Consider the following 22,245-nt stretch of genomic DNA (forward strand, 5'->3'; position numbering starts at 1 on the left):
CATCAAGCCTCTTAGATAGCCTCAACCACCAGAGGGCAGACAACAGAAGCAAGAAAAACTATAATCCTGCAGCCTGTGGACCAAAAACCACAGTTACAGAAAGATAGAGAAGATGAAAAGGCAGAGGGCTATGTACCAGATGAAGGAACAAGAAAAAACCCCAGAAAAACAAATAAATGAAGTGGAGATAGGCAACCTTCCAGAAAAAGAATTCAGAATAATGATAGTGAAGATGATCCAGGACCTCGGAATAAGAATGGAGGCAAAGATTGAGAAGATGCAAGAAATGATTAACAAAGACCTAGAAGAATTAAAGAACAAACAAACAGAAATGACCAATACAATAACTGAAATGAAAACTACACTAGAAGGAATCAATAGCAGAATAACTGAGGCAGAAGAACGGATAAGTGACCTGGAAGACAGAATGGTGGAATTCACTGCTGCGGAACAGAATAAAGAAAAAAAGAATGAAAAGAAATGAAGACAGCCTAAGAGACCTCTGGGACAACATTAAATGCAACAACATTCGCATTATAGGGGTCCCAGAAGGAGAAGAGAGAGAGAAAGGACCAGAGAAAATATTTGAAGAGATTATAGTCGAAAACTTCCCTAACATGGGAAAGGAAATAGCCACCCAAGTCCAGGAAGCGCAGAGAGTCCCATACAGAATAAACCCAAGGAGAAACACGCCGAGACACAGAGTAATCAAAGTGGCAAAAATTAAAGACAAAGAAAAATTATTGAAAGCAGCAAGGGAAAAACGACAAATAACATACAAGAGAACTCCCATAAGGTTAACAGCTGATTTCTCAGCAGAAACTCTGCAAGCCAGAAGGGAGTGGCATGATATACTTAAAGTGATGAAAGGGAAGAACCTACAACCAAGATTACTCTACCCGGCAAGGATCTCATTTAGATTTGATGGAGAAATCAAAAGCTTTACAGACAAGCAAAAGCTACGAGAATTCAGCACCACCAAACCAGCTCTACAACAAATGCTAAAGGAACTTCTCTAAGTGGGAAACACAAGAGAAGAAAAGGACCTACAAAAACAAACCCAAAACAATTAAGAAAATGGTCATAGGAACATACATATCGATAATTACCTTAAACGTGAATGGATTAAATGCCCCAACCAAAAGACATAGACTGGCTGAATGGATACAAAAACAAGACCCATATATATGCTGTCTACAAGAGACCCACTTTAGACCTAGGGACACATACAGACTGAAAGAGAGGGGATGGAAAAAGATATTCCATGCAAATGGAAATCAAAAGGAAGCTGGAGGAGCTATACTCATATCAGATAAAATAGACTTTAAAATAAAGAATGTTACAAGAGACAAGGAAGGACACTACATAATGATCCAGGGATCAATCCAAGAAGAAGATATAACAATTATAAATATGTATGCACCCAACATAGGAGCACCTCAATACATAAGGCAACTGCTAACAGCTATAAAAGAGGATATCGACAGTAACACAATCATAGTGGGGGACTTTAACACCTCACTTACACCAATGGACAGATCATCCAAAATGAAAATAAATAAGGAAACAGAAGCTTTAAATGACACAATAGACCAGATAGATTTAATTGATATATATAAGACATTCCATCCAAAAACAGCAGATTACACGTTCTTCTCAAGTGCGCACGGAACATTCTCCAGGATAGATCACATCTTGGGTCACAAATCAAGCCTCAGTAAATTTAAGAAAATTGAAATCATATCAAGCATCTTTTCTGACCACAACGCTATGAGATTAGAAATGAATTACAGGGAAAAAAACGTAAAAAACACAAACACATGGAGGCTAAACAATACGTTACTAAATAACCAAGAGATCACTGAAGAAATCAAAGAGGAAATAAAAAAATACCTAGAGACAAATGACAATGAAAACACGACGACCCAAAACCTATGGGATGCAGCAAAAGCAGTTCTAAGAGGGAAGTTTATAGCTACACAAGCTTACCTAAAGAAACAAGAAAAATCTCAAGTAAACAATCTAACCTTACACTTAAAGAAACTAGAGAAAGAAGAACAAACAAAACCCAAAGTTAGCAGAAGGAAAGAAATCATAAAGATCAGAGCAGAAATAAATGAAATAGAAACAAAGAAAACAATAGCAAAGATCAATAAAACTAAAAGTTGGTTCTTTGAGAAGATAAACAAAATTGATAAGCCATTAGCCAGACTCATCAAGAAAAAGAGGGAGAGGACTCAAATCAATAAAATCAGAAATGAAAAAGGAGAAGTTACAACAGACACTGCAGAAATACAAAGCATCCTAAGAGACTGCTACAAGCAACTTTATGCCAATAAAATGGACAACCTGGAAGAAATGGACAAATTCTTAGAAAGGTATAACCTTCCAAGACTGAACCAGGAAGAAACAGAAAATATGAACAGACAAATCACAAGCAATGAAATTGAAACTGTGATTAAAAATCTTCCAACAAACAAAAGTCCAGGACCAGATGGCTTCACAGGTGAATTCTATCAAACATTTAGAGAAGAGCTAACACCTATCCTTCTCAAACTCTTCCAAAAAATTGCAGAGGAAAGAACACTCCCAAACTCATTCTATGAGGCCACCATCACCCTGATACCAAAACCAGACAAAGACACTACAAAGAAAGAAAATTACAGACCAATATCACTGATGAATATAGATGCAAAAATCCTCAACAAAATACTAGCAAACAGAATCCAACAACACATTAAAAGGATCATACACCACGATCAAGTGGGATTTATCCCAGGGATGCAAGGATTCTTCAATATACGCAAATCAATCAATGTGATACACCATATTAACAAATTGAAGAAGAAAAACCATATGATCATCTCAATAGATGCAGAAAAAGCTTTTGACAAAATTCAACACCCATTTCTGATAAAAACTCTCCAGAAAGTGGGCATAGAGGGAACCTACCTCAACATAATAAAGGCCATATATGACAAACCCACAGCAAACATCATTCTCAATGGTGAAAAACTGAAAGCATTTCCTCTAAGATCAGGAACGAGTCAAGGATGTCCACTCTCACCACTATTGTTCAACATAGTTCTGGAAGTCCTAGCCACAGCAATCAGAGAAGAAAAAGAAATAAAAGGAATACAAATTGGAAAAGAAGAAGTAAAACTGTCACTGTTTGCGGATGACATGATACTATACATAGAGAATCCTAAAACTGCCACCAGAAAACTGCTAGAGCTAATTAAGGAATATGGTAAAGTTGCAGGATACAAAATTAATGCACAGAAATCTCTTGCATTCCTATACACTAATGATGAAAAATCTGAAAGAGAAATTATGGAAACACTCCCATTTACCATTGCAACAAAAAGAATAAAATACCTAGGAATAAACCTACCTAGGGAGACAAAAGACCTGTATGCAGAAAACTATAAGACACTGATGAAAGAAATTAAAGATGATACCAACAGATGGAGAGATATACCATGTTCTTGGATTGGAAGAATCAACATTGTGAAAATGAGTATACTACCCAAAGCAATCTACAGATTCAATGCAATCCCTATCAAATTACCAATGGCATTTTTTACGGAGCTAGAACAAATCATCTTAAAATTTGTATGGAGACACAAAAGACCCCGAATAGCCAAAGCAGTCTTGAGGCAAAAAAATGGAGCTGGAGGAATCAGACTCCCTGACTTCAGACTATACTACAAAGCTACAGTAATCAAGACAATATGGTATTGGCACAAAAACAAAAACATAGATCAATGGAACAAGATAGAAAGCCCAGAGATTAACCCACACACCTATGGTCAACTAATCTATGACAAAGGAGGCAAAGATATACAATGGAGAAAAGACAGTCTCTTCAATAAGTGGTGCTGGGAAAACTGGACAGCTCCACGTAAAAGAATGAAATTAGAATACTCCCTAACACCATACACAAAAATAAACTCAAAATGGATTAGAGACCTAAATATAAGACTGGACACTATAAAACTCTTAGAGGAAAACATAGGAAGAACACTCTGACATAAATCACAGCAAGATCTTTTTTGATCCACCTCCTAGAGTAATGGAAATCAAAACAAAAATAAACAAGTGGGACCTAATGAAACTTCAAAGCTTTTGCACAGCAAAGGAAACCATAAACAAGACGAAAAGACAACCCTCAGAATGGGAGAAAATATTTGCAAATGAATCAACGGACAAAGGATTAATCTCCAAAATATATAAACAGCTCATTCAGCTCAATATCAAAGAAACAAACACCCCAATCCAAAAATGGGCAGAAGACCTAAATGGACATTTCTCCAAAGAAGACATACAGACGGCCACGAAGCACATGAAAAGATGCTCAACATCACTAATTATTAGAGAAATGCAAATCAAAACTACAATGAGGTATCACCTCACTCCTGTTAGAATGGGCATCATCAGAAAATCTACAAACAACGAATGCTGGAGAGGGTGTGGAGAAAAGGGAACCCTCTTGCACTGTTGGTGGGAATGTAAATTGATACAGCCACTATGGAGAACAATATGGAGGTTCCTTAAAAAACTAAAAATAGAATTACCATATGACCCAGCAATCCCACTACTGGGCATATACCCAGAGAAAACCGTAATTCAAAAAGACACATGCACCCGAATGTTCATTGCAGCACTATTTACAATAGCCAGGTCATGGAAGCAACCTAAATGCCCATCAACAGACGAATGGATAAAGAAGAAGTGGTACATATATACAATGGAATATTACTCAGCCATAAAAAGGAACGAAATTGAGTCATTTGTTGAGACGTGGATGGATCTAGAGACTGTCATACAGAGTGAAGTAAGTCAGAAAGAGAAAAACAAATATCGTATATTAATGCATGTATGCGGAACCTAGAAAAATGGTACAGATGAGCCAGTTTGCAGGGCAGAAGTTGAGACACAGATGTAGAGAATGGACATATGGACACCAAGGGGGGAAAACTGCGGTGAGGTGGGGATGGTGGTATGCTGAATTGGGCGATTGGGATTGACATGTATACACTGATGTGTATAAAACTGATGCCTAATAAGAACCTGCAGTATAAAAAAACAAACAAAACAACTAAAAAAAAAAAAGAAAAGATGATCTTCAAATAAAATCCAATATGCAGCTTCAACGTATGATCAGATCACAGTGATGCCAGAGCCTCAAGGATTCCACTGGACCTCTCCACACTTTCCATCTTAGCCCTGAGGCAGTACAAACTCAGTCCTAGAACTTCCAGAGCCCCTTCTCAAAGTGGCCATCAGCATCACCTGGGAGCAGAGTAGAAGTGTAGAATCTCAGGCCCCACCCCAAGCTCACTAAATAGAATCTAACACGTGACACGATCCCCAGGTGGTATGTGTGCATAGTAAACGCGAGAAGCACTGATCTACAATACAATTTTAAAACCGCTGAATTACCCCATGCTGCTCCCCCTAATTAAAATCGCTGGCTTAGCTTTCTTATTGCCTACCTCAGAGTGTTGTTGAGACCATGAGTGTGAACTCATTTTGTAGAGTACACATTTTGTAAACAAAAGGTACTCTTGTTAGCTCAAGTTCCTAGAAGCTACTGCTACCTTCCTGCTTGTGCTCCAGCTAAAATTTCCTCAAAATTCCCATTGAAAAGAATAAGTCTACATGATAAAACTATACCCATGTCTTAACAGATATTCCACAGGGAAAAAAATGCTTATTTCATCTAACTATAGAATTTTTTTATAAACAATAATTCCATGTGTGCTTTTTCTCCAACTTCCACTGATCTAAGTCACTTTCATTGGTTGAAATATTTTATTGTTTACTGTTTTCACTGTATACCAGGTGGGCTATATTTGTTAAGTTAACAAGTGCTTTATCCAGTTAACATACTTAAATCCCCTTTCCAATTATTACCTCCCACCTCAAATATTTAAAGTCATGAAGTAAAACCATTTAAAAAACTTAACATAGCTAAACAAAAATAGAAAAAGGTCATTAATAACTAAGAGAGACTCAGATAAATACACTGAATGACTAAATGAAAAAAAATTGAAGAAATAGACTGAAAATAGGTTGACCATATCCATCTCCTAATATCCCTCTCTTATCCTTTTATATTAAAATACTTGTTTTTATTTGAAAATTCACTTCCAAGAGGCTACTCCTTAATGCTAGATTTTTCCAACTGATAATATGATACACAACAATACAGTTATTTTGACATTTCCAAAAAGCTCAAAACCATGCAGTTAACTTAGTTTGTCATGAGTAGATTTGACCCATTATGCTTTTCTTGTGTTCTCCCTATTCAATTAATTTAAGGAGAAAACCCATTTATATACCTGAGCTATGAAATGGTTGAATGATCTCATGATTCCTCTTTCATCCCTTGATTTTATTTTTTTTTACTTAAGAGTCCTCATTAGAACACTTGGAAACAAAGAGTATTAGAAGGTGGAAGGCTTTTTCTCTCTCTCTTTTGCTTTCTCAATAAAACTCTCCAGATATAGGCACCTACTGGGAGGAAAAGGAAGAGTGGAAAATTTACTCTATATCCATATTGAATTTTCCTGGTTAATGAAAAATATATGACATTTCCAATCACCTTTACATATTATATTGAATCATGTAATTACAGAGCTAGATTATTGCTCATACACACCTCACAATTACACCCTGTGTTCTCTCAAAGCTATTTTCATTTCCTTCCCCTTTTATTTATATTATTTTATTTTTACTTTTTGCTTCCTTACTCTCTTTTTCCAGTACTCTAGATTAAAAAAAAAAAAAAAAAAAAAACTACAGTAAAGTTTGTGAATTTAAAATGCTGGAGATGAGCAGAGACAAAGGGTAAATTTCTTCAAGAAATACTGTGTAGAATTAATTTTTAAAAACCTATATACTTGCTTAAATACATGCCATACAGAAGAAGCAAGGAGTGAAATACTTACCTTTATATTGTCCTTAAAAAGAACACATTTTTAAAAACTCTATAAAACTTGTTTTCTAGAGTTCAGAATCATGAAAACAGTATTCTTAAACTCTTAAATGCAATATATTTGTTCATCTTCCATAGATATTTTAACCAAATACCCAAATTTAATCCAAATATTCAAATAATAGATATTTAGTCTATTAAGATATTAAGTGGCTAATATCATCATACTCAGAGGGAACCAGACAAAAAAAAACAGGCCTTCACAGGCATCCATAATTTAAGTTCCTCTTGGTCATCCTTGGCATCATTGCAGCTAGGATTTCTGGGATCAGAGACTCTTCCAAGTGGATAACACTGGGTGACTTTGCCACCTTCAGTCAGCACAGCTTGAGGAAGAAAATAATACAGAAGTGCTCCCTTTGGTTTAGTTTTAAAAATAACAGTCATTGGAGATATTAAGGAACTATCAGTGCTCTAGAACTTGAGAACCTAGAGCAGCTTGCTGCTGTTTGACAGTAAACTGAGTGGTCTAGTCGGAGGAATGCAAAATTAACTCAGAAAAGCTACTGAATATGCTGTTAACTGTTTCCTAATAATACGACTTGAGATTTTTTTCTAATTAGAAAATAACAATATATACATGCTACTTATATTCAATGAGAAATACAAAAAGTACATAAAGAAGAAAAATTGAAAATCATCCATAATTCACCACCAGAGAAAACCACTCTTAATATTTTGGTATAATTTCCCATCATTCTTTTTACCATGCATCTATGTATGGATATATGGTACATGCACATATTTATATGTATGTTAGATTTAATATGTATAGATACTAATGTAAGTAGCTAATTTAACTAAGTTGGGATGGTTCTGTGTACGTAATATTGCATCCTTTTAAATATAAAATTATAAACATCTCTCATAAAATAGTTTCCAAAAATGGTTTTTAATAGTTACATTATATCATTGTATAAAAATTCATTTAGGGCTTCCCTGGTGGTGCAGTGGTTGAGAATCCGCCTGCCAATGCAGGGGACACGGGTTCGAGCCCTGGTCTGGGAAGATCCCACATGCCACGGAGCAACTGGGCCCATGAGCCACAACTACTGAGCCTGCGCGTCTGGAGCCTGTGCTCCACAATAAGAGAGGCCGCGATAGTGAGAGGCCCATGCACCGCGATGAAGAGTGGCCCCTGCTCGCAGCAACTAGAGAAAGCCCTCGCACAGAAACGAAGACCCAACACAACCAAAAATAAATAAATAATTAATTTAAAAAAATTCATTTAACTATTTAGACAATTAAATATTCTTTTTTTTAACGTCTTTATTGGAATATAATTGCTTTACAATGGTGTGTTAGTTTTTGCTTTATAGGATCAAAGGGTATAAACATTCTTATGTCAGAGGGCATGAACATATTTTAAAGAACTTCATAAATCATCCAAAATTGCTTTCCAAGAAATATTAAATAATTATTGAAAAGAAAATATGCATGAAGTTAATCAACTAAATATATTAACTTATAATCATTATAAACATTCTGTAATTGAACTAGAAATCAAGGCAAATTCATAAGGCAGTGTAAAAGTTGAGAATGGGCTTTGAAGCCAACCTGTCTGGGTTTAATTCCACTCTGCTACTTGTTAGTTGGGCATTATATTAGTCTGTTAGTGATGCCATACCAGAATACCACAGGGTGTTCTGGGTGGCTTAAGCAACAGAAATTTACTTTCTCACAGTTCTGGAGGCTGGAAGTCCAAGATCATGCTGCCATCAGGGTTGGTTTCTGGTGAGATCTCTCTCCATGGTTTGCCGATGGCTTGCTGTGTTCTCACATGGCCTTTTTTCTGTGTACATATATCCCCAGGGGTCTCTTCCTCTTCTTATAAGGACATCAGTCCTATTGGAAGAAGGCCCCACACTTATGACCTCATTTAATCGTATTTATCTCCTTAAAGACCTTATCTCCAAATACAGTCAAGCTGAGGTTAAAGCATCAACATATGAACTTAAGGGGGGACACAATTCAGTCCATAACAGGTATGTTTCACCAAGTTACTTGGTGGTTGCATATAGGAGTTACTTCATTTGTAAAATAAACATAATAATACTTTATTGACTATGATGAGATTAAAAGTGTTATAGATAAAACATTCAAGAATAGTGCCTTGCCAAACGCATTTAATAAATAAATAGTATCACATTAAAAATTGAGGGCTTACCTGTTCATTGTATATATTAATCAGGATACACTATTAAAATATAGCCTCTATTACAAAATTTATAAGTTGGACATCCCGTTAGCCTTAGTAATTATTAGGAGAAATTAGCAGTTAATAGAAAAGAAATAGAAACATCAAGCAAGTTATCCAAGATCAACATCATACAGTGAATTGGCAACATGATTAAGAATAAAAACAAATGTTTCAAGAAAAGATGCATCCTTTCAATTCCTTTGAAATTAAGATAATTGTAAAAAAGAAGACTACTCATATTTTTGATGAATATTAATTTTAGTTGGTGGAAACATGAAGTTAGAAAAGAAACAAGATTTATATCATTTGGAAGATTTCAGTTTTATTTATTTAAGATTTTTTAAACTGTCTCTCTTCCATATAGAAAAGAAATCTCCCAATACAACCATTCCCAAAATATTTAGTAAATTGCTTAAGAATGAGAAAGACTAGTGCCAAGAGACTAACAGCATTCATCTTGCCTCTTTATTCTAATAAGCTTACTTGAAAATCGAGCAACACATAAGTATTTACTGAGCTGTGTTTTGTGATTAGTGGTAAGTCAAGTACAATTGGGATGCAAAATAAGCTATGACACATAAACAGAAAATTAAGACAATACAGATATGCACACAGTACCTTGGAGTATAGCTGAAGGACATCTAACTCGGCACAGCAGAGGGAGGTTGAACAGGAATGCCAGTGTTATAGTGGTTATGCTAAAAGAAATGGAGAAAATGACATTAAACTAAAGATGAATAGTAGATGGCTGGCCATGGAGGCAGGTCAAAGGGGGAGATCAACCAGGTAGGGGAAGGGAAATCTCCAGGTAAATAGACCACAGGACCAAAGACACAAACATGAGGAAAAAGTTGTAGAAAACTACAAGTAATTCAGTGTTGCTGAACCAGAGTTCCAGGGGGATGAAGCTGGATCATGGAAGACTTGTACGTCAAAGCAGTTTGAAATTTAGTCTGTAGATAATGAGGAACAGCCTGATGTAGTGTTATTGACATCTTAAATAGCAGTTTTCTGTCAGTTCTTTAGAGGATGGGCTTGAAGGTGACAAAATTAGAAGCAGGAAGACCAATAAGAAGACTGTTTTGATGGTCCAGCCAGAATTGAGGTAGCGTAGATAAAAGGGAAAGAAGCTGAAAATGTTAAGAAGTACTTAAACATTAAAATGATCAACTTATGACTGTGTAGATACGGAGCTGTGGGAGAGGAAGATGATTAAACAGGAAGTTTAGAAAGAGGAGAAATTTTGAGAGAAGCTGACACGTTCTGTTTCTGAAATATTAGGATCAAGGTGATGATGAGTGGTTGACAGAAAGTCGGATATATGAATCTAGAGCATGAGGATTAAGGCTGGGGTATATGGGTTGAAATAAGAGAATGGATAAGATCACCCCCTGAGTATTTAAAATGACAAATGAGTCAGGGACAGAATCCCGAGAAACACTGACTTTAAAGGATAAGTCATGTGCAAGAAGCCCATGGAAGAAGCAGGGAAGAGAGGAGAACCAGCAAAACACTGGGTTAGAGAAGACAGGTGTGCGAAAAATCAAAACAGACTGTTACCTCTGATGCATGCCCATTGGATATGCCAAATAGAAAATTATTTGTGACCTTAGAGATGTCAGTGTATGTATTGTGAGGTAGTGGGAAAACAAGCAGATTGTGGTGAGTTCCTTTGAGTAGGAGATGGATGTCTGGAAAGATGTTAGAATCTCTTTTGGCTTACACAGGCAGGAGGTAATGTCCCATTACCTGGGGTGATATACTATGGGATGAAGCAAACACAGAGACAGAAGTGTCCAAAGTAAGCAATGTGCAGAGAAGTCTGACCCAGAGGTGGAATTATGGTTCAAGGCTAGGATTCCTAGCCTAACACAATGTGTCCTTATCTGAGAGAAAAAAAGGATTTCAAGTGGAGAACTAGTGACTGAAAAAAGCATTATCATTAGAACTTGAAAACAAAGGCACCACAAGCAGAAGTAGTAGTAAGATTGACTTTTATTGTTGTCGCCTGCAAGTTACTCAAAAAAGATCCCTTAAGTATACCCAGATTAAAGGCAGATCAAGTTACAAAGAATGTATGGGGCTAGAATATGCAAGCAAGATTAAGTGGCTCTAACAAAGGGAGAATAGTGTGGGGATAAGGAGCCAGGGAAGCAGAGAACGGGATTGACAGGAGAGAAACGTGATGAAAGTGTTCAGTCTGGCAGAAATATGCAAGAACACCATAACTAAATTGCCAGAATACATGTCAGGAAAGTAAATTATCCAAAGAAATAAGAAATGGACAAACCAAGAGAGATTAGCACTTCAGAAGTCAAAGATTTGTGAGAGCATCCATCTCAGGCATGCACAAATTACTCCATAAAGGTTTGTTGAATGAAGAACTGAATGAATAAGCAAATTAAGAGGAAAAAATAAGGTTTTTTTTTACTGTGGATATTGGCAACAGTTTTATTCTGTTCTACTTTAAATTAGGATGGCTAGATAATATCTATTTTTTCATCTAAAATTTTCACTTTTTAAACTGTGCATGAATTATCCCACACTTCTCTAGATGTGTTATTTTATAAAAGTAATCATTTTTACCCTGGAAAATTAAGTGGAATCAGTGGAAGCCATTGATAAAGAGCACTTGTAAGCACTAAAAATTAGTTTTTTCTCTACTACTGCCCTATTTCTCAATGTCCTCTCTCAGTAGGAAAGGTATTAATCTGTTCAGTTTTATCCTAGAACCATATTTTTACATTTAATTAAAGATACAACACATGCACAAAACATACCCTCACTAAAGGGCATACCTTAGTAAAGACAGTATAACATGTTTCTATAACCTAGCAAAGTCAATCTATGAGAAGAATAAATTAAGGGATAATTTAGTAACTGCCAGAATAGTCTGAGAAGATCTTGTCTGGAGGACAAAACAATAAAAAAAAAATACAAAATGATTAAATCAAAAGGTATACTTTCAATTTAATAAAATGATAAAGAGAAATGGACTTTGAGTCAGAAGGAAAATGTTCTAGTTCTATGACTTACTTTGTAGTCTAGGACAAAACATTTTAGTGCATTTGTGTTTATGTTTCCCAGTTCTTGCTTCCATTCCTTGCCCTCCTCATTTGCTGTGCAGTAGCCATAATGATCTTTTCAAGACATAAATCAAACCATATCACTTCCCTGCTTAAAACTCTCCAATATTTTCTTGTTACAATTAGAATAAAATCAAACCCATTACCCATGACCTTCATCACCCTACATGAACAGAGCCCTGCTTACCTCTCTGAACTGATGTCTTTCCACTTTTCCCCTCATTTACCATTCCTGGCTTGCTTTATGTTCCTTAAACCGTACAAAACTCGTATGTGCTATTTGTCTGTCTAGAATACTGAGCCTCAGGTCCTCCTTTGGTTGGTTGGTTTTCATCATTTAGATGTCAACTCAAATACTACCACCTCGAAGATATCTTCCTTGACTTTCTACAGGAAAATAGTTACCCCACTGTCATCCATCTATCTCTTATCATATAACAATGACTTTACTTTATAAAACTTACCACTGTTGAAAATCATGTTTTCACTATTTAGTGTTTTTTATAAGGTGTGTCTGACCTATACAACATCTCCTTGCCTATCTTATTCGTCACTGAGATCTCTGGGTCATAACTGATGCTCAGTAAGTATTTGTAGAAGAAAGAAAAGAAGGAAGGAAAAAAGGAAAGGATGGAGGCAGAAAGAGAGAACTAAATAAATACAATATTTGATAATAAAATGAGACAAAAATATGAAAAGGAATATTGGAAATAATCATCAAGACATTATTTAGATATCACAACATGCTTGAATATATTTAAATACCACACACTTGCTATGATTTAAAAGAACTCCATATATTATTGTTTTCATTTTCTTGATATTTCAGTGAAACCTAAACAATGCAAATATTTTATGCATATGTGAGGGAGTGGGTGTGGATATATGTTTTAATTTTCATGCTTTATTTGGGTGAATATAGGGTATAAAGAAACATAAGAGACACCCCTAGAGCACCTTCAGGATGTCAGCATTCACATACCCATGTGCTACCCCTCTAAATTACATTTCTCCAGCTGGCTTGGTTAATTTTGAAGTAAATGAGCTAACAGTGCCATATCACACCCAAGCAGTACAAAACTGTATAAAAACACAATGAAATAGTGATAAACAATGGATTATTTCAGTGGCATATGGCAGAAACACAGTCAGGCCAGCCTCAAATACAACCCTTGGATTCTGTCTAAAAATCAGTGCTTGAATTATAGACTTAGCATTCAAGGCACTCCTTGTAAGCAGTAAGCAGTTTTTCCAAAGAGGAGAAAAGGAGGGTCAAGTAAAGGAGAAAAAGAAAACACACTGGTCATTGGAGAAGAAAGGTAAACTAGAATTAGTGAGTAGTGCATGCATGCCAATCTACAAGGGGCAATATAAAATGTATGACACATTCAACAGGAAAAAATGGCAACAAATAGATTGATAAGTATGAAGGAAAATAAATATAGAGAATATTAGGGGACATAGAGCAAAGGAGAAAGAAGATAAACAAACAAAATTTTAAAATGTCCTTCTATACTCTCTCTCTGGGTATAAAATTGAAATTTTTACACTAAAATGATGACAAAAACCCCATGTTGCACATTAAAGGAAGGTTAGAAATATGTTGCTAAAATCTGATCTTCACCATCCCTATGTAAAAAAATCCCCTCTCCAGGACATGTCTTCCCCCTTTCTTCAATCCCCAACCATCTTCTTCTGGGGAACAATGAGTACTCACTCCAAATTTCTGAGATTAAAGCTTCCATGTGAAGAACCCATAGTGTAGCCCATTTTTTGCCTCTTAATATCTTATTTATAAACTGTAGTTCAATGTCAACAAGACTTTTTCAGTGACAAGTGAGAGATTGCACACACTAAGAATCAATAATAAAGTATTTTTTTTCCAGAAGGAGTAGATTCTTGACTATTTGATGCTAGTGGCTACCCACATGTTTTCAAGTGAGAGTCTTGTTGATGCAGAGTTTCTTGATGACACAAGCAATCTGAATAAGGTGAATTATTAACATATTGAAACATTTCAAAATAGTTTGTAAAAGGAGTGACATCAGCAAGATGACCCAGCCCTTGTTTACCCATAGAAACACACTGGTTTACCAATGATGTATCGATCAGGATACCTTTATGAGAATTCCAGAATCCAGTTAAAAAGTTGCAGTGCAGCAGGCGAGAACAAAACCGAGGACAGCCACACTGAAATAAGTAAGAAGAGTAATTTCACTTTACTTGCATCAGCCTCTCCCCCAAGCCAGCACAGCTCAATGCCAAGAGGGAAAGTGAAGAATGGAACATGCCTCCAATGTTTTGGCTTTCTGGAGAGCTGCATGAGGAACTGGTTTCTGTCTCAGCTCAGGTGGAGGACTGACAAAACCAGTACACTTTATACGTCTAGAAACGTCTGAAAACAAAGGAAACCTTTGGGTAGATTGTTGTAGCCAGCACAGCTAAGAGCAATTGGGAAAAGCAGCACAACCTTAGGATTCTCCCTCAAGAGGAAGGGAGAAGAGTGGAGCATGTGTTCAGCTTTCCAGCTCTTTAGAGGACTGCTCAAGAGACTGGTTTCTGTCTCACCTCACTTGGAATACTGATGGAACCAACATAGTTTGGATGTCTGGGGACCATTCAGAACATAGGAAAGAGACGGGTGGCTTGCCACAGCTGGCACAGCACAGCATGATCAAGAGAAGGTGAATAACTTGAGGTTTCTCCCTCAGGAGGGAGGGAGAAGAGTGGAGTGTGTTTTCAGGGTTGTGGCTTTCAGAGGGCTGCCCAAGTGACTGGTATCTGACTCAGAGCACTGAAAGAGAGCTGCTATACTCTGGAGGCCTTGAGGCAATGACAATAAGGAGGACTGGGTGGCTTGCTTCTGTAAAACTAGAGAACTTACAGAGCCACAGACAGTCAAAAGATTACAGGCTCCTGAAAAAGAAACCAACAATTGAGAAATTGTCCATACAGGCCCAGAGAAGTCATATTGCCCAGCAAAAAGGTTTCAGAGGCCCTTGGAATCTCCAGTTGGCTGATTGGTGAGGGTCTGAGCCTCCATGAAGCCAGTCTGTAAAGACTGGGAGAGGTGACTGCTTTTTCAAGTGCAAAACTCCCAGACTTCCCTGGTGGCGCAGTGGTTAAGAATCCGCCTGCCAATGCAGGGAACACGGGTCCAGTCCCTGGTCTGGGAAGATCCCAAATGCCGTGGACCAACTAAGCCCATGCACCACAACTACTGAGCCTGTGCTCTAGAGCCCATGCTCTGCAACTACTGAGCCCACACGCCACAACTACTGAAGCCCACGTGCTTAGAGCCCGTGCTTGCAACAAGAGAAGCCACCACAATGAGAAGCCTACGCACCGCAACGAAGAGTAGCCTCTGCTCACCGCAACTAGAGAAAGCCCATGCACAGCAACAAAGACCCAACACAGCCAAAACTAACTAACTAAATAAATAAATTTATTTAAAGAAATTAAATTAAATTTTAAAAATACCAACAAAAAAATACAAAATAGTTGAAGAAAGAAGGAAACATGGCCCAATCAAAGGAAGAAAAGAAATCTACAGAAAACAAGCATAAAGAAACAGAAGTATATGACTTACCTGAAAAAGAATTTAAAATAACTGTCATAAAGATGTTTCATGAGCTCAAGAAAACAATGCATGAACAAAATGAGAATATCAACAAAGAGATAGAAAATATTTTAAAAGAACCAAACAAATTTTGGAGCTGAAGAATATAAACCTGCACTGACAATGTCACTATAGGGGTTCAACAGCAGATTTGATCAATCAGAGAAAGTGTAAGTGAACTTGAAGATAAGTCATTTAAAATTATGCAATCAAAGGAAAAACAACAATGAAGAAGAAGAAGGAGGAGGAGGAGGAGAACAGGAAGAAGAAGAAGAATGAAAAAGAATAAGAAAACCCAAGGGATTTATGGGACACTCCTAAGTAGATCAGTATATTCATTGTGGAAATTGCAGTAAGAGAAGGCAAGAGAAAGGGGTAGAAAGTTATTTTAACAAACAGTGGCTGAAAGCATCCTAAATCTGGGAAAGGAATAGACATTCAGATTCAAGAAGACTAACAAATTCCAACTAGAATGAATCCAAAGAAGTCTAACCAGAGACATATTTTTAATCAATTTGTCAAAAGTCAAAGACTAAGTAAGAAAGAATTTTGAAAGCAGCAAGAGAAAAGAAACTCATCTTACATAAGAGAACCCCCATAAGACTTGTGATATCGTGGCTTATAAGAAATATATATTTGGTCTTCATCCCTGTTTCTGGCATGTTGCACTCAAAACTCTTGGAATTTCCTGAGTGATGAAAGTCATAAAGGTGTCTTTTTTATGTTAATGAGGTGACTTTTGGACCCCTAAGAATGGGGGTTTCCAGTGGAGCCAGCCATGTGATTAGAAGTTTAGAATTTTCAGTCCTACCCTTCAACATCCAAGGAGAGGAGAGGGACTGGAAGTTGAATCAATCACCAATGGCTAATGAGCTAATCAATCACTCCTATGTAATAAAGCCTCCATAAAACCCCAAAAGGATGGGATTTGAAGATTCCTAGTTGGTGAACATGTGTAAATTCAGGGAGAGTGACATGCCTGGAAAGGGCACAGAATTTCCACACCATTTCCCCATATCTTGCTCTGTGCTTCTTCCATCTGGCTCTTCCTGAGTTATATCTTTTTATAATAAACCAGTGATCTAGTAAGTAAAATGGTTCTCTGAGTTCTGTGAGCTGCTCTAGCAAATTAATCAAACCTGAGGAGATCATGGGAACCTCTGATTTATAGCCAGTCAATCAGAAGTACAGGTAATAACCTGGACTTATACTGGCCTGTAAAGTTGAGGGAGATGATCTTGTAGAGCTGAATCCTTAATCTGTGGGATCTGATGCTATCTCCAGGTAGATAGTGTCAGAATTGAGTTGAATTCTCAGACACCCTACTGGTGTTGAAGAATTACTTGGTGCTGTGTGGGAAACAACCCCTCCTCCACCCAATGACACACACACACACACACACACACACACACACACCCATAGCTTTGGAATTGTTACCAGAACCAAAAGAAGATTATCAGTGAATTTCTCAGCAGGAACATTACAAGCAAGCCAGGAGGGAGTGGTATGATATGTACAAAGAGCTCAAAGAAAAACCTGCCAATCAAGAATATCATTCCTGGCAAAGCTGTCCTTCAGAAATGAAGGAAAGATAAAGACATTCTGAGACAAACAAAATCTAAGAAAATTCAGCACCACTAGAGCTGGCTTAAAAGAAATGCTAAAGGGAGTCTGTCAAATGGAAACAAAAGGGCATTTAACAGCAATACAAAAGTATAAATATTACTGGCAAAGGTAGATATTTAGACAAATAGAGAGTGCTGTAATACTGCAGTGGTGGCGTGTAAATCACTTTTAATTCTGGTATACAGGTTAAAACACAAACTATAAAAAATAAATATACCCTGTAAATCAACTATGCTCCAATAAATTTTTTTTAATAAAAATAAATAAATAAATAAACAAACCCAACAAATTGTGTAGAGTAGGATCATACCTCAACATAATAAAGACCAGGTGCAACAAACTCAGAGCAAACATCATACACAATGGGGAAAGATTGGAAACTTTTCCTTCAAGATCAAAGATAAGACAAGGGTGCCCACTCTCACCATTTTTATTCAGCATAGTACTGAAAGTCCTAGCTAGAGCAACTAGACAAGATGAATAAATAAAAAATATCCAAGTTGGAAATGAAGAAGTAAAATTGTCATTATTTGCAGACAACATATCATATATATAGAAAATCCTGATGACTCAATGAAAAAAACTGTTAGAACTAATTAACAAATTCAGTAAAGCTGCAGATATAAAATTAACATACAGAAATCAGTGGCATTTCTATACACTAACAACAGAATACCTGAAAAAGTAATTTAAAAAAGTATCCCATTTATAATAATAACATCAAAAACAATAAAATACTTAGGAATAAATTTAATTTAACCAAGGAAATAAAGGATCTGTGCAATGAAAACTATAGGACTTTGATGAAAGAAATGAAAAAAAACACAAATAAATGGAAAGATAGCCCATGTTCACAGATGGAAAGAATTAATATTGGTAAAATATCCATACTATCCAAAACCATCTATAGTTTCAATACAATTGCTATCAAAATTTCAGTGGCATTTTTCACAGAAATAGAAAAATACTAAAATTTGTATGGAACCACAAAAGACCTTGAATAGCTAAAGCAATCCTGAGAAAGAAGAAAGCTGAAGGCATTACATGTCCAGATTTCAAATTATACTACAAAGCTATTGTGATCAAAACAGTATGGTACTGGCCAAAAAATGGACACAGATACCAATGAAACTTTTATTTTACACAATACACAAAAATCCACTCAAAATAGATTAATGATTTAAAAGTAAGATCTGAAACTATAAAATTCCTAGAAGAAAACATAGGGGAAATTTTTATGACATTGGTCTTGGCAATGATTTCATGGATATGACACCAAAAGCACAGGCAACAACAGCAATAAAAAGGGACTACATCAAGCTAAAAAGCTGATGCACAACAAAGGGAAGAATCAATAAAGTAAAAATACAATCTATTGAATGGGAGAATATATTTGCAAACCATATATTGGATAAGAGGTTGATATCCAGAATACATAAGAAATTCTGACAGCTCAATAGCCAAAATAAATAAATAAATGTGATTTTAAGAATCAGCAAGGGACTTGAATAATCATTTCTCCAAAGAAGATATATAAATGGTCAACAGGTATGAAAAGATGTTCATCCTCACTAATCACAGAAATGCAAATCAAAGCCACAATGAAATATCACCTCACACCTGTTAGGATGGCCATTATAAACACACAGACACACACACACATAAACACACACACACAAACACAAACACACTCTAACCAGTGTTGGTGAGGATGTGGAGAAATTTGGACCCTTATTAGTCAGAATGTAAAATGGTGAGTTACAATGGAAAACAGTATGGAGTTTCCTCAAAAAGTTAAAAATAGAACTACTATATGATTCAGTAATCCCACTTCTGGATATTTATCCAAAAAACTGAAATCAGAATCTCGAAGAGATATTTGCACTCCCTGTTTATTGCAGCATTATTGACAATAGCCAACAGGTGGAAATAACCTAAATATACATTGACAGATGAATGGGTAAAGAAAATGTACACACATATATATATACACACGCATATATATACATCACAATGGAATATTGATATTCAGCTATAAGAATAAAAGGAAATACTGTCCTATGCAACAACGTGGATAAATCTTGAGGACATTATGCAAAGTGAAATAAACCAGTGAAAGAAGGGCAAATAATACATGATTCCACTTTTATGTAGTGGAGTCACTTATATGACTATCTAAAATAGTCAAACTCACAGAAACAGAAAGAAGAATAGTGGTTGCCATGGGCTGGTGGAAGGGGAAAATGGAGAATTGCTGTTCAACGGATTTAGAGTTTCAGTCATGCAAGATGGAAAAGTTCTTGAGATCAGCTATACAACATTGTCCTTATAGTTAACAATGCTGTTTTGTACACATACAATTCTGTAAAAAGAATACATCTCAAGTTATGTGTCTTTTGCCACAATTAAAAAATAATTTGTAACATTCACCAAAAAAGAATTTCCTTACTTTATGTATAAATATGAAAGTACCTTTTAATCTATAGCTTATTTTTATTTATATACACTGTTCAATGATTTAAAAATAATCATTGTAAAATTAAATTATCTTGGCAAATATAGCTTCTTACAGTAGGAAATATTTACCTTCATACAATGACTGAAAAATAAAGATTTCCTAATCTCAACTCACTGCTCTCTAATAATAATATAAAATTATAAATTAAAACTTTCAACTCCTATCTGAAGCATGAAACTCCAGAGCCACTCCATATTAGGGGGAAAAAATATGTGCTTAAAGCTAAGATTCAAATTTTATCACCCTGGAGGAGCTTCTGTCCTCAGAGAACCCACCATCAATATAAATCATAATACAATGATAACCAAAGGGACTTCCACAGATAATGACATTTACTGCATTACCTCTGAATTGCCCCAGCCTAATGGAGAGTAGCCCCAAAGCATATGTATACTGCAGATCATTGTACTTAAAAAGTCAAATGTGTTTTGTCCATATTTTAAAATGTTGCTACTTACACACCAAACATGGGTTCCACTGTCCACTTCTCTCACACAGCCTTTCACACGACATAAAACCTTTAATCGTGGTATTAGTATACTCTTCCAAGCAAATGAAATGATGACTTGCTCACATCCCTGCTTTTCCCATATGATCATGGCAAAATGAGATATGGGCAATTAACTGGTTAGCCCAATTCAGCATGGACTCTTAATAAAATTGTGAAGAGGGAGGAGTCTGTGGTTCATGTAGAAAATTTGGGAAGAGCTCATTGTGAGGCTAATGAAAATATTCATTTTTCATCTCTATGAGGTCAGGAAAAGCATGTTATTCTGGTCTTCACTATGTCCCCAACGCTCTGAAAGTGTTCAGTAAAAATTCCTTGAAGGAATAAGTGAATGCATGTGCAAGGATATATGGATCTAGTCTGGAAAAGGGTAATTAAGCAAAAGTACATGCCTTGACAGTATATTAAAATACCAAGCAAACAGCTCTTTATTGCCATAGGAGTCTTCATTATGGTCAGCATTATGAAATCTACAATTCAGAGCCAGTCTCCCACTGTAATATTTATTTAAGTGTTCACATAGAATTTATTCACTTATGTTTTCTTCATAAAAGGCATTATTTAAAACTTGTTAGCTGAATCCAAAAAATTAATGACGACTTCTTTTTCCATAATTTTACCCAAATGATGAAGTACACTTTAAACATATACAGTGCTGTATGTCAATTATATCTCAATAAAACTGGAAGGAAAAAAAATGTTCATGGAGAAAGACTGCTGTAGTGTCTGAAATTGTATAATATATAAAACATGCAGCCAACTTTGCTCTAAATAATCTGAAAACAAATTTATATTCAGGGTTTAAGCTTAAACCTTAATCTTACCAAAGATTAAATATATCCTGCCGTCCAGTAGTTTGTGTTCTGTAAATCTTTCTTTAAACAATCTCAAAAGAATGAATTCATTCTCACAATTTGTGCATTGTTAGAATTGTCCAGTAATTTCATCTTAATTAAATAACTATATTTATTTATGCCAGTAATGTTACAAACCTTTATCATTCTTCCTGAAATCACTTAGCTGGACTTGCCCACTCATTTTTAACAGATGGCCTAGCCTCCTACCTCACAGAGAAAATAACAACCATCAGTCACAAACTCCACCCCCTACATTATCTGCATGTTCCTCATCTTTCCAAAGATAACACCTCTATCTGTATTCTCGATTTCATCTTCCCCTCCCTTCCCTTTTCCTCTCTTCATGGGTTCTTGCAATAACTGCTTATCGAGTGCCTTCTAGTGTCAGAATATTCAAAGCTGGGGATACAGTGTTAACCAAAACAGACGAAGGCCCTCTCCTCATGGATTTTCCATTCTATTGTGTCCTCCAAGCCCTTTTTAACGTTCACCTCCTTTTTCATCTTCAATATATCCTCTCTTGGTGGCTCTTCTCTTTCAGCTTACAAGCCTATGTAACTCATCTTCACACTAAAAATGCATCTTCTCACTTTGCTGACCTTGAAGGTATGTGTCTCCTTCCCATACTGCTACAATCTAGAATCAGCTGCAGTTTCTGTCTCTCCTTGCACTACCTTTTTTCACTCCTCAATGCACAGCAGTTTTACTTTTGTTCTCTTACTCTAGTGAAACATTATTTATCCTCAGCCTTTGACTTAGTCCTACTTCCTTTGAATTCTCATGAATTCTAGGACAGAATGTAGTTTATTCTCTTTTTGCTGCCACCTG

Source organism: Eschrichtius robustus, chromosome 6 (genome assembly GCF_028021215.1).
Source record: "Eschrichtius robustus isolate mEscRob2 chromosome 6, mEscRob2.pri, whole genome shotgun sequence".
NCBI lineage: Eukaryota > Metazoa > Chordata > Mammalia > Artiodactyla > Eschrichtiidae > Eschrichtius > Eschrichtius robustus.